General features: G+C 45.6%; 1 protein-coding gene across 3 annotated transcripts in view; it reads left to right on the forward strand.

Moving 5' to 3' along the window:
* Positions 1-240: 240 nt before the first annotated feature.
* The window catches only part of SGCD (sarcoglycan delta), a 358768-nt gene continuing 341406 nt past the window's right edge, over positions 241-17602 (forward strand). Inside the window, exons 1-2 of one of the 3 annotated variants that reach the window (XM_076350308.1) lie at positions 330-813; positions 1789-1968. The gene's annotated coding sequence lies outside the window, so the exon portion shown is untranslated. Of the gene's footprint in view, positions 262-329; positions 814-1788; positions 1969-6415; positions 6484-17602 lie in introns of those variants that run through there. The other 2 variants (XM_076350312.1, XM_076350309.1) reach the window with 2 other exon arrangements.

The following is a 17602-nucleotide window of genomic DNA, read 5'->3' on the forward strand; positions in this document are numbered from 1 at the left end:
AACAGGAAGACACAAACAACACATGGGGTATGGAGGGAAATAAGCACTTGTCTTTACGTTTTGCCTATCTATATACCATTAGCTTCACACAAAACATGACTCACTAGCAGCAGGTGTCCTGCTGTTATGTTAGGCAGATTAGTAATGATAGGGAGGGGGCTGCTTCCCTATATGGCATCCCCGAGGGAAGCTAAAAATAGTTCAGAGACTTCCAGCAAAGTAAAAGTACTTGTGGGCTTTGAACGAAGTCTGCTTCTGAAGGTAAGAATCAGAGCTGATCTGTTTAATCTGCTATTCCTTCTTTTTTTCTTTCTTTTTTTTTTCCTGTGTGAAGCTTGCCTTGGCAGTTGATCGGCAAATATTATCTGGCACAAGGCTGGGAGTTTGGAATTATAAACAGTTGCTTTCCGTGTTTGTGGAAACAGGGTGGGGATTGGGACCAGTTAAAGGAAATCAGTTAAAGGAAATCAGTGTAACAGAGAGCCTTCGCAGCCAAGGCAGAGACAACAGAGGAATGGGTCTCAGAAATAGTTGCCTTTTTCTCTCTCTCTCTTTTCCCCCCTCTCCGTTGTTAGAGAATCTGAACGGCAAAAGAGCAATCACAGCATGTGACTCTGCTCGGAGTAGCAGGCAAGCTATTGCTGATAGTTACACCACCATGACACAAGTCCAGTAAGCAAAGTTGTCTGCAAAGTTATTGTAGCAGCAGAATATGAAAAGAGAGGCACTGTTTGCATTTCCGAGATATGTGCAAATCAGGGTGCTACGTGCGCTCCATGGAAGTGTGGCTGAGGAGACGTTTCAGCTTTGCTGGTAAATGTCTGCATATCTATACACTCAGACACACTGATAGGCAGACTAAAAGGAAAAATACTGTTTCAGAGGAAAACTGTGGAGGATAGTTATATGTGTGTGTGTGTGTGTCTGTGTGTGTATCCGCATGCATCCACAGCTGCATGTATGCAGGGAGATTGCGAGTTGCTGGACTGCAGAAAAGCCCTACAAGCCTTGCATTGAGCCACCACCTACATGGCTTTGTGCAACACAGAAATGGAGACGTAAGGGCTGAGTCTCGCTTCTGAAAAATGAGATACAAGGGCTGCTCGTTACACTAGAATAACCTCACAGGCCGTGATGGATTTCCTCTGATTTTTCGAGTGGCATCACCGATACTGATAACAAGTGACTTCTGTTTGTGGAAACCGGGTAAAAATCCGACTGCCCTGCATGGGGCATCTCTGAGGACAGCGGCGTGCGTCGCACACCCGTGTGAGCACGTGTGCGCACCCTCCCAGAAAGCTGCCGACTGCAGCCTTTGAAACCTCCCCTGACTCCGAGAAAATCACAGATAAGGATTTTCTGTGCATGTCTCCTTCTCTGCCCTTGTTTAAGGCTGGTTTTGGCAAATGACTTCCAGAGGGGCGAGCGTGCCCAGGGGCCCGGCTGCGGGGGTGGAGATGGTGCGACTGTGATCGTCGCGGGGCTCCCGCTGCCTGAGCTCCTGCAGCAGGTGTTGAGAGCCCATCAGCGGCGTCCCTTGGATACCGGGGTTGTTGCTGGAATTAGTACCGATTCCTGGCTGGGCCAGTAACTCCCTCAGCCAGGCGGTACGGGGGAAGGGGGGAGACCAGCAAACTGCAGAAGCAATGTAATTTTAGCTCTGTGATGCTGGGCCAGCTTCTGCTAACATCAACGTCAATGGCAAAACCGACGTTAATTTGAGTGGGAAAAAGACTGAACCCAAATTAATATATGCTGGCCTGTGTAATTATCTTTATTGCCTGATAGGGAAGGAAGACCTTGTTCGCTCAATGCATTTCTACGGCTGCCTGGCTGCGCTCCAGTGATGCACCAGCCTCCGAGCAGACGGGCTGGGAGAGCGCGACGGGAGTGCTGTATCCGTTCACGAGGGGCTGTAATTCACTGTCATCCCCAAATGATTAAATCCTGCTTATTTCAAACTGACAGGTAACGGAGTAACACCCACAAATATGGTGGGTAGGATTTAGCTCCAAGTGCTTGTGGAAAAACTTCTCCTATCAAGTCCAAAGTTCAGAATCCTGTGAACAGCCACAGAGGAAAGCATGTAGGTTTTAGTCAGTGTTAAACGTTGCATTTCTAGACTGGTAAAAAGAGCGAAAATTTAAGAAAATGGCTATATGCTTAGAAGCACAAGAAGACAGGGCAGCTTTGCTAAGTGCTAAGGATGGACATAAACTAAAGAGAAATCCTATTTGGCAGCACGGAGAATCTGCTGGGGTTGGCAGTCTGAAACCTGCTCCACAATAATTGTTTTCTTCTCCAATAAACCAATGTATTGATTAGGGTAAGCAGAAAGGATCAGTCCCGATGGAGCTCTGCAGGGCATTTTACCACACTGCTTAGTTCAAATGGTCACAGCTGATACTCATGTGTTTTCCTCTGCTGAGCAAACTGGATATGACAGAAGACAATGTAATTTAGGGGTTTTTCCTCTTTCTCAAAATGAATTGCTACATGTGATTTCATATGCTCACACTTGCATATTTATGGGGAGTCCCAAAATCTAATTTCCATTGTGCTGGCTCCTGTTTAGCACAGACTTAATTTTGCAACTTTTAAATAAATTCTCTTGACAAAATAATATTATGGCACATTGAAACAAAGCAAACATTTTAATAGAAGCATGCTGAATAATCAATTCTTCCTGAAAGCACACATCAGTGTTACCTTTGTGGTAGCTAAATGACCAGTTAAAGTAAGCAACGTAGGCCCAAGATGGCATAGAAACGTAGAGTTGTTCCTGACCCTTGCGTGGGCTCTCCAGTGCTCTTGAATCTCCCTATTTGCTATGAGAGGGTGCACAAATGATTTGCAATTGAGAGGACTCTCTAGCTTGTTTACTCCTCGTAATAATGATTCATGACAAGGACATCAAGATGCAAACCATGCCAGGCAAGCTCATAGGAAGGAGGCTACCACTGTGGATGCTGTCAGTAATCTTCCTGCGAAGACTATAGCGATTCTTTGGGCTAGTCTTCTTTAGCTGGCCATCTGCTTTGCATTCCCTGGTGGTACTTCGGTTTGCATCTCCGCTTTGTTTGTCATTTCGGTCTCCCACTTTATTATTTCCAGAGCCAAGTGAACCGCTGCCAATGCCAATGCAATGAGATTGCATTGTGAGCTTTGTGACATGGTATACTTTTTTTTTATCTTGAAGCCTCAGCTCCTGGAATTAGTTGATTATGTTAGAATCCCAGCATTCATTTTAAAAAAAAAAAAAAAGGAAGAGGAAAAAAAAAGTGGATCTCTGCTCCTCATGAACTAAGGAAAAAGCTTGAAAAAAAAGGATCCCTGCAGACTTAGTAATCACAAGCCAAATAAAAAGAGGCTTTTTTTTTTTCCCAACATCAGACTGTTTTACAGACAATCATCCTACTTCTGAGTCTCTCACTCACAGTTTTTGAGTGCTGGGTGCTGGCAAACCTGAGCAGCAGCTGTTCATTTCTAAAGGCAGGGAAAATAAGTAGAGTCATCTCTAACAGGAAAAGTTACTTTATCTTTGCCTGCGCTGCCTTTCCCTCTGCCCCTGCAGCACACTCCTGCCTCTGGTCGGTACAGCACTGGGAACCCATTGCAGCAGCTTGAAGAGCAACTCACGTCCCGGTAAGTCCCAGTGAGAAATGGGAGGACAAGAGTTTGCGTTAACCAGAACCGTGATTCCCTTAAGGTCAGGAGCAGCAGCTGCTGCTGTCACCGACCCCATAACTTTAAATAATCTTAGCTATGGCCGTACGGCATTTGTGTGTTCGTGGCACATCTGAAATGTGATTAGGGCTTGCCCAGTCCTGGGGTGGAGACTGTCACTCTTTCCCCAGCTTGGGGATGTATTTGGGATGCAATTACTAGAGCTGGGAAGGGTCCATCATTTATATTTCAGTTTGCCTGGTATACTCTTTTCTTACTTTTATTTTTCTGTGGGAAAAGAGATTACACTTATGCCTGATTTTAACAAAATATGTCTGTTGGTCTGGATTTTTCATCACTCTGGGCTGGGGCCTTAGGGAAACATATTTGCTTTTATTGCTTTTTCCGGTAACTAAATGGAATTAACATTCCCTGCCATTGCTGGCCAACTGGATCCAGTGCACAATGCAAATCAGTGCAAACAAAGGACAACAACCTTCAGGAATTTACAGGAGGGAATAATTAAAAATAAAAAGAATAACAAAAAAGAAAATGAAGAGCCATAGGTTAAAATTGTTGCTGGCCTGACTTGATGAAATTTATGGTCTTGATACTTCCCAATTTTGCTGATGTGCTTTTATTTTCTTTTTGTCTGTCAAATTTCTTCAGTACTTTCACTTTTTTTGTAGCTGGAGATGAGACGAACACAGAAATTTTCCATATAACCTACAACAAGTAGAAGGAGTGCATGTACAGGCGTGTGGATAGGGCAGGACCTTCGTGCACTTTCCATGCACTGTTCAAAAGCACTCGTTGTTTGCAAGCTTTTTAGATGGGCAAGAAAACAACCTCACGAGGCCTTCAAACTGTGTCATATTGAGGTGGAAAAAAGAAAATTCTTGCTAGTTAATCAGGTTTTTTTTATACTTCATTTAATTTTATCTGGTGCTGTTTTAGTGATAGTGGGGTTCAGTTGCACAGTAGCAACTCAGTGAATCACAAAGTAAAAGACCCCAACCAACTCTTGATAAACTTTTGTAAGAATCAAATTTCTATTCCGCCAGTGATTAACTTTATAGTCTAGTAGTAACAACTCAATTAAATTGACAGGAGCAATCCCTCTGATTTGTGTATCCATACTTCTGTTTAAGTTGTTCCAGGGTTCATCAGTAACCACTCCTCTTCCTCAGAAAAGAAAAAAAACCCAAGTCCTTAACCTGGAGAGATGGAAGGAGACCTGAAACAGAGTAACACCTTCAGCTTAGGTTTTGTTTTTTAACTGTACCCCCTGCTTAATGACATTGAGATGGGTACTGATTTTACAGAGCTCCGATGAACCGAAACCTGGCACTTTATTGGAATTTTAAGGGAAGCGAGGGGCCTGGGCTCACAGAGAGGAGGGAAGAGCAGCAAGCGGGTATGTGATGGACAAGTTCTTTATGAATACAAGTATAACCGGTCCTGGCAAACAGCACTCAGTAGCTACTGAGTTTATTGCAAACTCTTTCAGTTTTCTACCTTGATCCTTAGCTCCAGAATAAAACGTGGAAGAAAAGCATTCATTGCCATCTGGTAAAACCAAAGCGTTTGCATATAGTGGCAGAACAACCAACTTTTTAGGGGAGAAAAAACCATTTCCACTGATCCCATCTCGAACACATGAAACTCAAAGGGAAAATGAGCCATGTTGCTGCTGAAGCCTTTGTACCACATGCTGGGTAGCTGAGTGCCTGCTGCCGCCGTGATGCTTTGCAGGTTGGGCGCTCTGGGACCGGCTAGACCTAAGGGCTGGGATGTTGAGGGTGTTTCAGTGCAGCCAGAAGCAGGGTGGGCTGCTCAGGATTAAATGAACAATAAACCTTGCTTCCCTGATTTTTGCTGGATCCTTTGGAAAAACTGCACTGGTTTATCTTAACCCTCCCAAGAGCAGCAGGGAAGGATGGCCCTGGAGGTGCCCTTCTGTGCCAGCCATGCCCGGGTCAGGTCCGGTCAGGTTCCGGGGGGAGATAACGTGGAGTGTGTGTGCTGCACACGGTGGCTGCTGCAGCCTGTCCCCCCTCCGCCCCCCCCCCTTCCCCTCCCGGGCCATCCGCTTCTCCCAGGCCCTGGGCATCTCCTTGGAGAGAGAGGCCGCTTGGCTGCTGGCCACAGTCTCCTTTGCCAAAAGGCTTTGGTAGGGAGAGGGATGGGGAAAAGGAGGAGGAGGAAAAGAAAATGAAAAAGGAGGGAGAAGAAATGTGGGGGAAAATGGGGGAGGTGGTGGAAAAAGGGAGGGGGGGGGGCAAGAAAAAGGGGGATGGGAAAATGGGAGGGAATGACGAAGAGAGAATAGGGGAGAAATGAGGAAACGGGAGAAGAGTGGGGCGAAAAGCGGGAAAAAAGAGGAAAGTGGGGTGAAAGGAAAAAGAAAGAAAAGAGGGGAAAGGGGAGGAGGGGAAAAACCCAGGCGTTTGAGGAGAGCAGAGGCGCTCCCGCCGGGCGCAGCCGGTGCCGCTGGGTGCGGCGCCCCGCGGCGGGGCCGGGCGGCCGGGGGCCGGCGGAGGCGCGGGCGGGGCGGGGCGGGGCGGGGCGGGCGCAGCCGGGCCCGGGCCCGCCCCCGCCGCTGCCCCCCCCCCCCGCCGGGGCCGGGGCGCCGCGGCCGCGTGTCGGAGGCGGCGCGGCTCTGCGCCGCGGCGTGAGGCAGCGCCGCGCCCCCGCTGCCGGAGGAGCCGCTCCGCCGCCGGCCCCGCGCTCCCGCCCCCGGCCGCGGCGGCCCCGGCGGCATGATCTCCTGAGGGGCCGAGCCTGCCCGCGCCCCTCGCCCGCCCCGCCGCCCAGGTGAGTGCCGCGCCGAGCCGCGGGGGTGCCCGGGCGGCTCTGCCCTGCCCTGCCCGGCCCCGCTCTCGGACTTGGCGGAGTTTCGGGGTCTGGCCGGAGCTGCCCTTCGCGGGGAGCCGCGGCCCTTCGGGTACCGTCCCCGCCCGGCCCCGGGCACGGGTCGCGATGCCCCCGCGCATCCCTCCCTCGCAGCGCGGTGGCTCCGTATTTGCATTCCCGGAGGGAAAAGTGGCTCTTTGCAGCGGGAGGATGCTGCCTGGCCCCCCGGAAGGCTCGGCCGAGCTTTGCCGGGGGGACGTGCCGTGTGTGGGGGGGAGGTGGCGAGGCTCCCGTGGCCGCGCGGTCGCGGGGAAGGGACTTTTGGAAGTGACCCACCGGGGCTCGGGCTCCGCGGGGCCGCCGCGCAGGTGCTGCCACCGGCGGGGGTGCGCGGCAGGACGGAGCCGATGGGCTGAATATTAAAGGCGTGCGGGTGCTGCGGGGAGGGGAATTCAGCAGCACCTCGGGAGCAGCGGGTGAAAACAGGCAGAAATCCGGCTGAATCAGAAAAAGCTGTGGGACCGCCCGGCCGGGCGAGGGATGCGGCTGGGTTACCCGGGCGGGTACCGGGGGCTGCGGCCGGGGGGGGGGGGGGGGGGGGCGACCAACAGGTGCGGCGGCTGCTCCGGCGCCGGGGGAGGCTGCCCCGACCCCGGGTCGTTCCCGCGGAGCCGCTGCCGCGGGTCGGTGCCGCGGGCAGGGTGCTGGGCAGCCGCGCTGGACCGCGCCGACCTGAACCCCCGCTTCGGAGCGGGGCTTGCGCTTCTCTGCGGGAGCTCTTCAAGATTCAAACTTCTGGGTATGGGATGCTGCTTACACGAGAGGCTAGAGCTCGAGTGTTTCCTGCATTGATTATTATTTTTTTCCTGTTGGGAAAATGTACCCAGTAACAAAAACTTTCTAAGAAAAGTAGTGGATTTTCAATAAGAAGCTCCTTTCCCGAAGCGTTACAGAATTTCACAGGCTCGTTGGTTGTATTGACAACGCACTTAATTTTCTGGTGGTCTTCCTAGGGAGTAGCTAATACTGCAGAAGATGCATTTTGGTCTGCAGCATTAAGAATGTTCGTTGAAGTGTCTTTGCTTTAACATTTGTGAATTTCAGGTATAATATGTAAAAGGAAAAAAAAAAAACTCAGATAGAAATTTATATCAGACTATGGAAGGGTATAAAGCCCACGGATCCCAGTACTTTCTGTTAAGTCAACTTTTAAAACAGCCTCTCCCTAGACAGCAATTCACATTTTTCAAGGGGAGAAAAGATGGGTGAAATTGAATTGTCCAAATTAAGTCCAAATGAATTGCTTAATATTCAGAGGGGTTGATAAATGAACCATTAAATCAACACTTGCATAGTGTCTCATTGAAAGGAAAAATGAACAACTCTCAGTTGTGTGCTGGGCAGACTAGGCCAGCCAGTGACGTTACCACATTAGTGTGCTGAACTGAGCCCTCCTCCTCCTAACAGATACGTTTGCTCTGTGACATTGCACGGGCATGGGAACGAGCTCTCCTGCCCTGTGCTATGAGGTGTAGCATCTGCTATAAACGACCGTAATTGTCCCAGCTTCATCTCAAAGGAGAGAAATCTTGGTTATGTTTCATTTGGCATAAATTAACATAATTCCATTGACTTCTCATGTTGATGTATATCTGTTGAGAATCCACTCTTGTATTTCAAACTACTGTTGTGTGGTTTGTTTCCCCCCCCCCCCCCCGAGGAAGAGCTATATTTTGAATGCCAGTTTGAGGAAAAAATCATACTGATAAATGGCAAAATAAGTCGTCATTTTGAAACAAGCCAGACAAGATTCCTTATAGTAAAAGCTCTTTTGAGAGCATCACCTCTCATTAAAACAGTACGTGAACTTTGCTTCTAAACCCTTTGGTTAGTGTAGGTACAGCTGTTGCAATATTCTAGCAGCCACTGAAAAATTACCATTGTCTTTGCGCCTTGAAGTCCTTGAAATTCTTGCATTGGAGTGCACCGAGGATGTTGACTCCATCCTTACTGTGCCTTCTGGAAACTTCTAACACTTTGTTTGAAGAATCATGGATGGTATGCCCCTGATGTTTTTCATTTGCACCTCTTTGCTTTTGCAGGTAACTTAGAATAGCTAATTTTGCTTAAAGCTTTTAAAACTTAAGAAGTGACAGCTCTTTTGTTTTGTGCATTCAAACTGAGTATTACAAAGAGGAAATTATGGAGATATTTTTTTTTTTAAATGCTCAGAGAAACAGATCATCCAGGCTCCAGCTGAAGGTGGATTTGTAAATTGACTCCTGACTTGAGAGAGCTCCTTGCCTACATTTCCTTTGGCCGAAAGAGAGTCTGTATGCAGACCTTCAGACAGGCAGGGCCATTTATTCAGGTGTTTATAACTATATAGAAGTGTGTTACATAATGTGGTCTGTTGGTCTTTATTTAATGTGACGTGCATGGACACAATACGCATGCACGGATCCTCTACTTGATGGGCTATTAGGTGGGTACAATAGAAGTTGCTTGAATGCAAAAGGAGCTTTATATTGTCTGTGATGAAGTAGATGGACAAGTAGGTGTGTCTCCCTCACGGGAGAGGAGGTTCTGGATCTGGAGATGCCTTTAGATAGTGTCTGACGGTGGTGTGCATTTTTCAGATGTTTTGCTGTTCTTAAGGGCCGGGGTAGCTGCAGGTATCTTTGTGCACCAGCAATGTCTGGTTAGACTGGTCTTTGTTTCCTTCTAATCATTCTCAAGAATAAAAGAAATAAAAAGTTTTTTCTGAAAACCTACCGTGGCTCGTAAGGTTATCCTCCTGCTTCTGTTTCCTTGCTTGCTATTTTTCTTTGAAATCATAATGCATTTCTTTAGTTCTTTTGATAAAGACTTGAACTCAGGCTTGCTGGGAAATGGTCACTCTATGCTGAGAAAGTGCTGGCATCTTATTGACTTATTCTGGGAATACTAGAGATTCACTTGCATTGATTAAAACCTCCAGGGCAATCTTCTAACACTGCAGTTCTCTAGGTGAAAAATTAACTTTCTCTGTTGTCTACTCTGCTTTTATTTCATTTGTGAGAATCCCAGGCTCTGTTATCAGTTTACATCGAGTGCCTTAGGTGTGCTTGAAGTGGGAAGTATCTCAGCCTGAAAGCTCACACACGCCATCACCCTCGGAGTCCATTTGTCTCTGGTCGCCAGCAGATGTGCCTGGGTACCATCGGCCCTCAGAACACTAACAGAGGCAGGATTTGCGCTAGCCCATGGTTCCTCACCTGGGAATGTTTCCTGAGTGATTGTCAAAAAACTAATTAACAGCTACCTCAATGCTTTTCCAGAGGTTTTGGCAAGATGGCACTTTAGCTGTAGCTTAATGACAAACTTTGATTTATGAGGTAACTGAAAATGTTTGAATTTTTGCATCTGGAGTGAAAGCATAGGAACTTTCTGCATTTCATCTGCAGCTTTCCAGCACGACATGCAGCTAACAGCTTGTCTCTCATTGATTTTAATAAGAGGTTTTTGCTGAATATGCCTGGAGTAGTTTGAAAACGTATTGTTAACTTTTTTTTGGGGCAGTAGGTTACTAAACACAGTAAAGAACTTTGCAGTGACTTTTTAAATAACCTTGAAAAATCTTAGGTCTTAACTACTTTTTACACTCCCCTCCTCCCTGGGTTTAAGATGGTTTCTATGGGAAAGCTGGTATTTTTTTCAGTTTGGGGCTAAATATTGAAAAGAAACAAAAGAATGGTTTTCCCAGCCCACTGATCAAGGGCTGGTGTAAGCGTGACTCGTGTATCTGTGTGTTTTCCCTGTGAATTCTGTGCTTTCTTCCCCTCTACGTCCATCAGCTGTGCTCAGTAACTGCTCACCTGGACATGGCTTGTATCTGACTCATTTTGAAATGGTTCAGGAGGATCCCATTGATATTACTAAGCAGTGGGTCATGCTTGAAACCTTGCCATTCTGGTGTCAAGCCTCTTCTTTTTTTTTTCTTTTTTCTTTTATCCCCCCCCAATTTCTGACGAATTTTTAGCTGCTGTTCTGTTGAATGTGGGTACAGCTAGTGAAAATGGATGTGTGGTTGGGGTTTTTTTTTTTGGGGGGGGGTGGGTTAGCCTTTGAAAAATGGGGGATCTTGCTTTTCACTAAAGATGGAGCGCCAGGGTGGTTATCTGCTCCTCTGCTTAGCAGGGGAGGATACTGGTTCCTCACGGAGGTGAAAACTTTGTAAAATCTCAACATTGCCACTCAGTTTAGCCAGAGAATCTGACATGGACATTGGGGTTTTATTATTTTTATTTTTTAATTTAATGATGGTTTTAAGAATCTGGTGCTGCACAGAAAGCTCCCTGAATCTAGTGCATTGTAAAATGGTAAGCTGGTAATATCGGGTTATGGTAATATTCCTATTATTGCCCCTCTTTGTCCCAAGGGAAGGGTAAGGTTTGTCAGGTTGGCTGTTGGAGAACAGCTGTGAATGCAGAAGAGCGGTGCTGGGACCATGTCCATGTCTGCTGCTGCTGGGATGAGCCAAGATCTGCCAGGATCACCCCAGCAGCTGAAATGTCGGTGTAGTGGTTTTATCCATTCCTTGTATGGAAGACATGAGAGCAGTAACACAGGCTCATTTCTTCTTTGGAAATGTGGCAGCCAGGGCTAACCATTTAGTTAAAATCTTTGCTGCCTTCTCTGGAGGTTTGCCTGGTTTATAGCTTTCGTTGGCCACCAGCTGATGTACTGGTTTCGACACGTGAGCAGGTACTTGCACCGTGGGAGCTTGTGCCAGCCCAGTTACTGCTCTGCAGACCTGTGCTCAACCCGGAGTTAAGCTGTGGTGGCTGGCAGCTACGGCCTGGCTTGGTGCGCATCTCTGCGGGCGAGGTGGGAGTGTGGGGCTGAGCAGATCTCTGCGGCGGTTTTTCCTTTTTTCTGATGTTAGGCTGAGAAATAAAGTTTCTTCCCTTGCAATACTGACACGACTCGAAGACCTCTTGCTGCAAGGCAGCTCCGTTATTTTCTGTAGTGCTTGGATTGCTCAGCAGAGGGAGAACAGACCGTATCACACAAGGCACCCAGAAACGACAGCAGCCAGAGCCACATCGCTCTGACTGACAGTGGAGAAAGGAGTCCCAAAGTCTCCCTCCCTGCTTGAAATTCTTTTTTCTCTTCTCTTCTTGTTTTAAAGCTCAGAGCTAAGCTGTGATTTTTTACCTCTTGATCAAAAGTAGCTGCCTCGGTCTGTAGGTTAATGAACTGTTTCAGACTGGCAGAGTAGGTGGCTGTGCTAGGAAAAGATGTGTCCAAATCCAAGAAGCAGCATGCCTGAAAAATCTCGTAGATCGAAATGCTTCCTGAATATTTAGGAAGAAATGCTGGAGTTGGCCTTTAGTGACTGAAGCTTTACTGCACATCCAGAGATAAAAAAACCAAAGAACACAAAACCAGAACGAACCCCCTTGAATTAGTTGAAATTCAAGCAGCAAGTAATCCACATGACTCATCTCCAGGCCAGATCTTCAACTGTCAGTAAATCAGGGTAGCTCCATTGACTTCCCCGGCACTGTGCCAGTTGTGCCACTAGCCGGAGGGCTGGCCTGCTATTTTTTGGGGAAAGTTTCAGCAAAAGGTTGTCACTGAGGTTTTTTTTCATTTGATATTTTTGAGGATGGGAAAGGTATTTGGTTAAAGAGTAAAATCTGTGCTCAGGCAAATAGACAGTATGAGTATGACAGGTTCAGTAGAGATTTGTTCCCCTGTAGCATACTGTATGGAAATCCAGGAGAATTAGACATTTGTTTTTTGTCAGAGATGTCGTTTAATGTGATAAGAAAACAGCTGTTAAAATGCTGCCAGGTAAAAGCAAGATGATAAGCACGAAGGGGAAAAAAACGATGGGAAGTTCCTGCAATTGGATTGACTTACGGCAGTGTTGTGGAGATCTGGCTCGTTCCCCGTCTGCCACCGACCCAGCGGGTGATGTGGTCTGCTTCAGGGCTGTGTTCTTCAGAGCAGGGAGTATTAGTGCTCTTACACCACTTAAATCAATGAGGTGCCATTTACTGAGGCTTTTAGTAGGTAGAGCAGATTAAGCTACTCGCCCTGGTAGCGCGAGGCAGTTTAAGTGGAGTGGGGCTCCAAACGCTCTCCCCTGCTTGATCAAAGGGCGTGACCTGACTCTGCACTGAACACTTCCTAAATAAATGGAAGTGTTCTTTTAAAGCGTGAGCCGAGAGTCTGCCGAGGATGACGATAAGGGTCTTAACCCTCTTTTAGGCAGGGAAATGTGCCCAACTGGCAAGTGTGGAATGTGCTACTCGGAAAGCAAAAAGAGCATCGTTTGGAGATGCCTGTGAGCCAGGGAGGATAGTCAGCCTCGCAGGGAAGGCTCTCCCATCTTCTGCGCTGGCTTGTAAAAACAAACTCAAACCAGAGCCAGCTCCGGGTTTACTTTCAAATTCTTACCTGCCCTGCAAACCAGTTATGAAGGGTCTGCGTTTCCATTCCTGTTAGAGACCAATCTCCATCCTTGCTTCCAGCCCAGCTCTGCCAGCTCCTTCCCACCGCACAAACTGCCTGTGTCGCCTTCACGTATGAGCTGTGCTCTGCTAGGAGCAGGCGGTGGGGGCAGTCGTATCGAGCTGATGCTGTTAACAGCAGGAGAAACACCTCTCTCCTGAGGAGAGTTCATCTCTGCTGGATAATGAGCTCTGTTTCACTCAGGACTGAATTGCTGCTATATGGATCGCGGCAAAGCACAAATGAGGATGCAGCACTGGGCACTTCTACAGCCTCTCTTATACATAGCAAATAGCTAATTAAATGAGAGCTGTTTTGAGCTATTGGACTGCTGCTAGCCTGACTTCTAGAAGAAAAATCTTGTGCAGTTTGTCTTGCTTCAGTAACTTTTCGAAGTCTTTTAAAACTGTGCGTTGCAGCAACCCCCAGCTTTTATTCTGACTTTTAGACTGTTGCAAGTGTGACATCTGAAGAGCGGAGTTGGGGAGTGAAGCTTCAGCTATACTGAGAGTTGTCCATGTATATGTACAAAATGCATAGCCATGGTGTGGGGTATGAGAGCCTTTCCATGACTTAAAAAATAACCTGTAAATATCTCTGTTTATATATATATATATTGGAATCACAAAATTGTTTATGCAGAAAGCATAAACTTTTTTTTGTGTCAGCATGGGCAGCCTTGCTCCTCTTGCAACTTGTTTTATGGATATAAATGGGATGTAAGTGGATTTTCTACCTCGTGCTATCTGTCTGAAGGAGGATAAAGTTCACTGTTGTTACTGTCACGCTCAGGTAAAAGAGTAACCCTGAATTTTAGCAGTTTTACATTATCAAGTTTACAGATATTCCAACTTTCAAATTTCATCTTTTAGTATACATGGCTTCTCAAAGAAGTGAATCCAAAGTAAACTTCAGAGCAGGATTTATACCTTATTTGACTTGACTACTTCTTATTTTGTTTCAGTAGGACCAAAGAAGAATCATAGCCCTTACAGAGTATAGCTCAGTTTTCTGCTTATGTGCTGGTCCTGAATAGCTGAATTATTTTGCAGCTTTGTTCACAGAGCTTGCACTAGCATTTCGTAGAAAATCATTAGCTGTCTTACTGTTTCAGTGTAGGCACTGGGAAATACGCTTCTATCTGTTCCTGCTTAACAGTGTGTGCTACAAAAGGCTTGCCTTGCATGTTCTGAAACATGATTAATTTTGGGGGGGTAATGATGAAACTGCAGCACTTTGATGATAGGTTGATTATTTTACGCTCTGCCAGAAATGGATACTTAAAAGGAGATATTAGATCTGAATGAGATGTTCAAGAGCAAGTTACAGGTTTGAGTTAGCTAATAGGGAAGGGGTCAATCCTACTGCCACTGGTGTCAGTGAAACTACTGGGAACAGAGTCAGGCATGCAGTAATTAATTACCAACAGATGATGATTTTTGAAGCTGTGGATAAAAGATTTGATGTATTGATTGAATTGTCTGAAAAACAAATGTTAGATACCCTTCTTTTATCCTGTTCTCTTTGTTCCCCTTCTTTCTGTCTTGACTTCAGCAGCGGAGCTCTTCGGCTGCTGAGCAACAGGCACTTCTAAATTCCTCTGTCCAAGCTGGTATCTCTTTGACAGCTATGGCATGGACCCTTATGCAGGCTGATGCTATATGCTGTTAAATGCTTTAATTTCACACTTTGAAAATAATTTTGAAGGTGGGCATTTTATTTACTGGTTTAAACAAAAAGCGCCTAGACACAAATTCCTGAGGGTTACAGTAATGATGTTTTCTGTTAACAGGTGTTTCCTGAAAGAGCTTTGTGAAGTCAGAGGTGAATAGTTTTAAGTATCATATTTAACAATCTTCTTATTACTGACGTGGAGGATGTTATAGTTGAGTCAGAAATAGAAAAATGTTGCAATTAAGAGTTTGGAGGAGGGAGGCAGGGTGTACGCGTTGTACAGCCAGTGCGTCCTAGCAGAGGTGGGGTCTCCTTGTGGTGTTGTCCTAGACTGAGAACCCTCTTCAGTGTGTCACCACCCTGTGATGTGCTCTCTTACAGACTTTGACTTAACCCTGGCATGGTCCTCTGCGATGACTTACTGCTCCTTTCAGGGCTGATCTTGTTCCTCGTAGTGGGTGGGTTAGATGACTTCTAATAATGTTTTATACTTTGGTATTTTTTGTGCTCTGAGGAGCCACACGTCTCCCTTTGTGCAGGCTCAGGAGTTCATAGCTTGGTCCTGGTTCCCCCCAAACTTTTCAGCCAGCTCGGACCTGCACCTTTGGGCTACGACAGCATAAATTGTCTAACGGACTCAGGGTGTTCTAACCCAGCCTGTGTATAATATGTGGTATTTTAGACGTATGTCTGTTCAGCGCTGTGTTTAGTACTTCCTACGTATACTCTTCATATACAAAAGTTGCTTTTTCTCACAGCCTGTGGAGAAAAAAAAAAGAAGGTGCAGCTTTTCAGATGGAAATAGGAAATACAGTGTCAGGCTGAGCTTGGACCTGTCCTTTTGGGGTGGGGGATGGCGTAGGTGACTCCGGAGGGTTTTTTCTTTTTCTAATTTAGGAGGCAACTTGAATCTAATCTACTCCATTATTTCAAGCCTCATACAGTATTTCCCATTTGTTACCCTAATAAGACCAAAGGTAAAATTTTATGGCATGTTGCAAGCCAAATGGGTTAACTACTTATTTAATATCCTTGCTTCCAGGGCAGATGGAAATGAGAGATGTCTCTTACAAATCTCAGCCCAATTAAAACAATTTATCTAAACATGCTCTGGCTTATCCTACTAAAACTTCACAAGAAAGTAGAAACTGTCCTTACTATGTCCTCTGCCTCACAAGAAAGTAAGAACAACTTGGGTGGTCAGACGAAAGGCTCGCAGAGCCCAGCGTCCTGTCTGTGATATGTATCAGTCCTGGGTGGTTTGACTCTTCTTCAGGCTGTAGACTCCCAATGTATTTCTACTTCTGATGTATTCTTAACATATAAGGCTTTTCACTGTTTAGAAATAATTTTCTCTTCTGATCCATCACAGTTGCATGTCTTTGTACATTGTTTTTCAAGATGGGATAACCAGAAATCTATGCATTTTAAAGATGCAGATAAATCATGAGTTTATTTTGTTCTGTAACGGTATTTTGTATTTCAGTCTTGATATCTTTCCTGAAAAGTTCCGAAATGATTTGCTTTTTCTCGGTTGCTGCTGAGCTGATGTTTCCAGAAAACTGTCTGTAATGACTACATCTCTTTTCTGCATTAGAACAGTTAATTCAGAGCCTGTCAGTCTATGTGGACAGTTGTACTCCTTTTTTTCAATGCAATATTTTGCATTTATTAACATTTAATTTACTCTGTCATTTTGCTGTCCACTCACAGTGTCTTGAGACTCTTCTGCAGCTTTCATGTCAGTTATAATTTTGCGTACTCTTAATCATTCTGTTTTGGCAGTGAAGTTTGGCACTTCATTACCTCCCTCTCCCTTTCTCAGACTGTTAATGGGTATATGGACTAGTACAGGTCTCAGCACAGATGTGTTAACAGCCTCCCATCATCATGACAAATGATTCTTTATTCTTCCCTTTATTTCTCTTTTTTTTTTTTGCTAGTTGTTGATCCTTAAGATGCCCTTTCTTTCTATCCCACCATAGCCTACCTTTTTTTAAGGGTCTTTGTAAGATTCTTTGAGACTTTTTGCTGAACAGTTTGGGAAAATCCACATGTACTGCAGCAGCTGCATGCATATCCGTTCATACCATGTCACCTTATTCACGTGCTTGTTAACTCCTTCAGGGAAGTCTAACAGATTTGTTGTGCATGACTGCTGTCTGCAAAACCTCTGACTCTCCCCAAGTATATAATGCACCCACTGATTCTATTCTTTATTATATTTTCTATCAATTTTTCTTGTATTGAAGTTAAACTCAGTGGTCTGTATCTTGGAACATTTGGCTTTTTTGTGAAATGTTCAACTGTGGAAAGCCAATGAAAGAAGTGGGATATGTTTTACGTGATATTTTGTGGATATTGTGGGGTTTTTTTGTCCCACTCTGAACTGCAACATTACAGCTTTGTTCGGAGTTGTGGGGTCAGAATCCGAAATGATGAAAACGATGTGTCTGCATCACTGATACGTCACTGCGGTGTTACCGTGTTACACTGCATGTCACTGCTGAATTTCACCATGAAAATTTTCAAACCAGTACCCTGAGGTGTACAAGATGAGACTTTATCAATGGTAATAAGCTTTAATGTATTTATTGTGAGGAATAAATCGAACACTATAACTCATGTTGACTGAAACCAAATGTTGTATTACAGTTTTAAGCCATTCTTGTATATAGAAGTATCAAGACATAGGGCTATCTGCATGCCCAGCAAAGGAACTTTAATGAGTGTTTCAAGTTTTAAAGGTTCCAGAAATAAAACTTACAAGTTGGGAACAGAAGATACTTTTATTTTACTCTCTACATCTTTGTTCATTGCTCTGCAAAACCCTAACAGAATACCAGTACTGCAGGCTTCTGATGCCAGCATTTGTCACTAGCCTTGTATTGTAACTCTGTTT

The sequence above is a fragment of the Aptenodytes patagonicus genome, chromosome 12 (assembly GCF_965638725.1).
Source record: "Aptenodytes patagonicus chromosome 12, bAptPat1.pri.cur, whole genome shotgun sequence".
In the NCBI taxonomy this organism is placed as follows: Eukaryota; Metazoa; Chordata; class Aves; order Sphenisciformes; family Spheniscidae; genus Aptenodytes; species Aptenodytes patagonicus.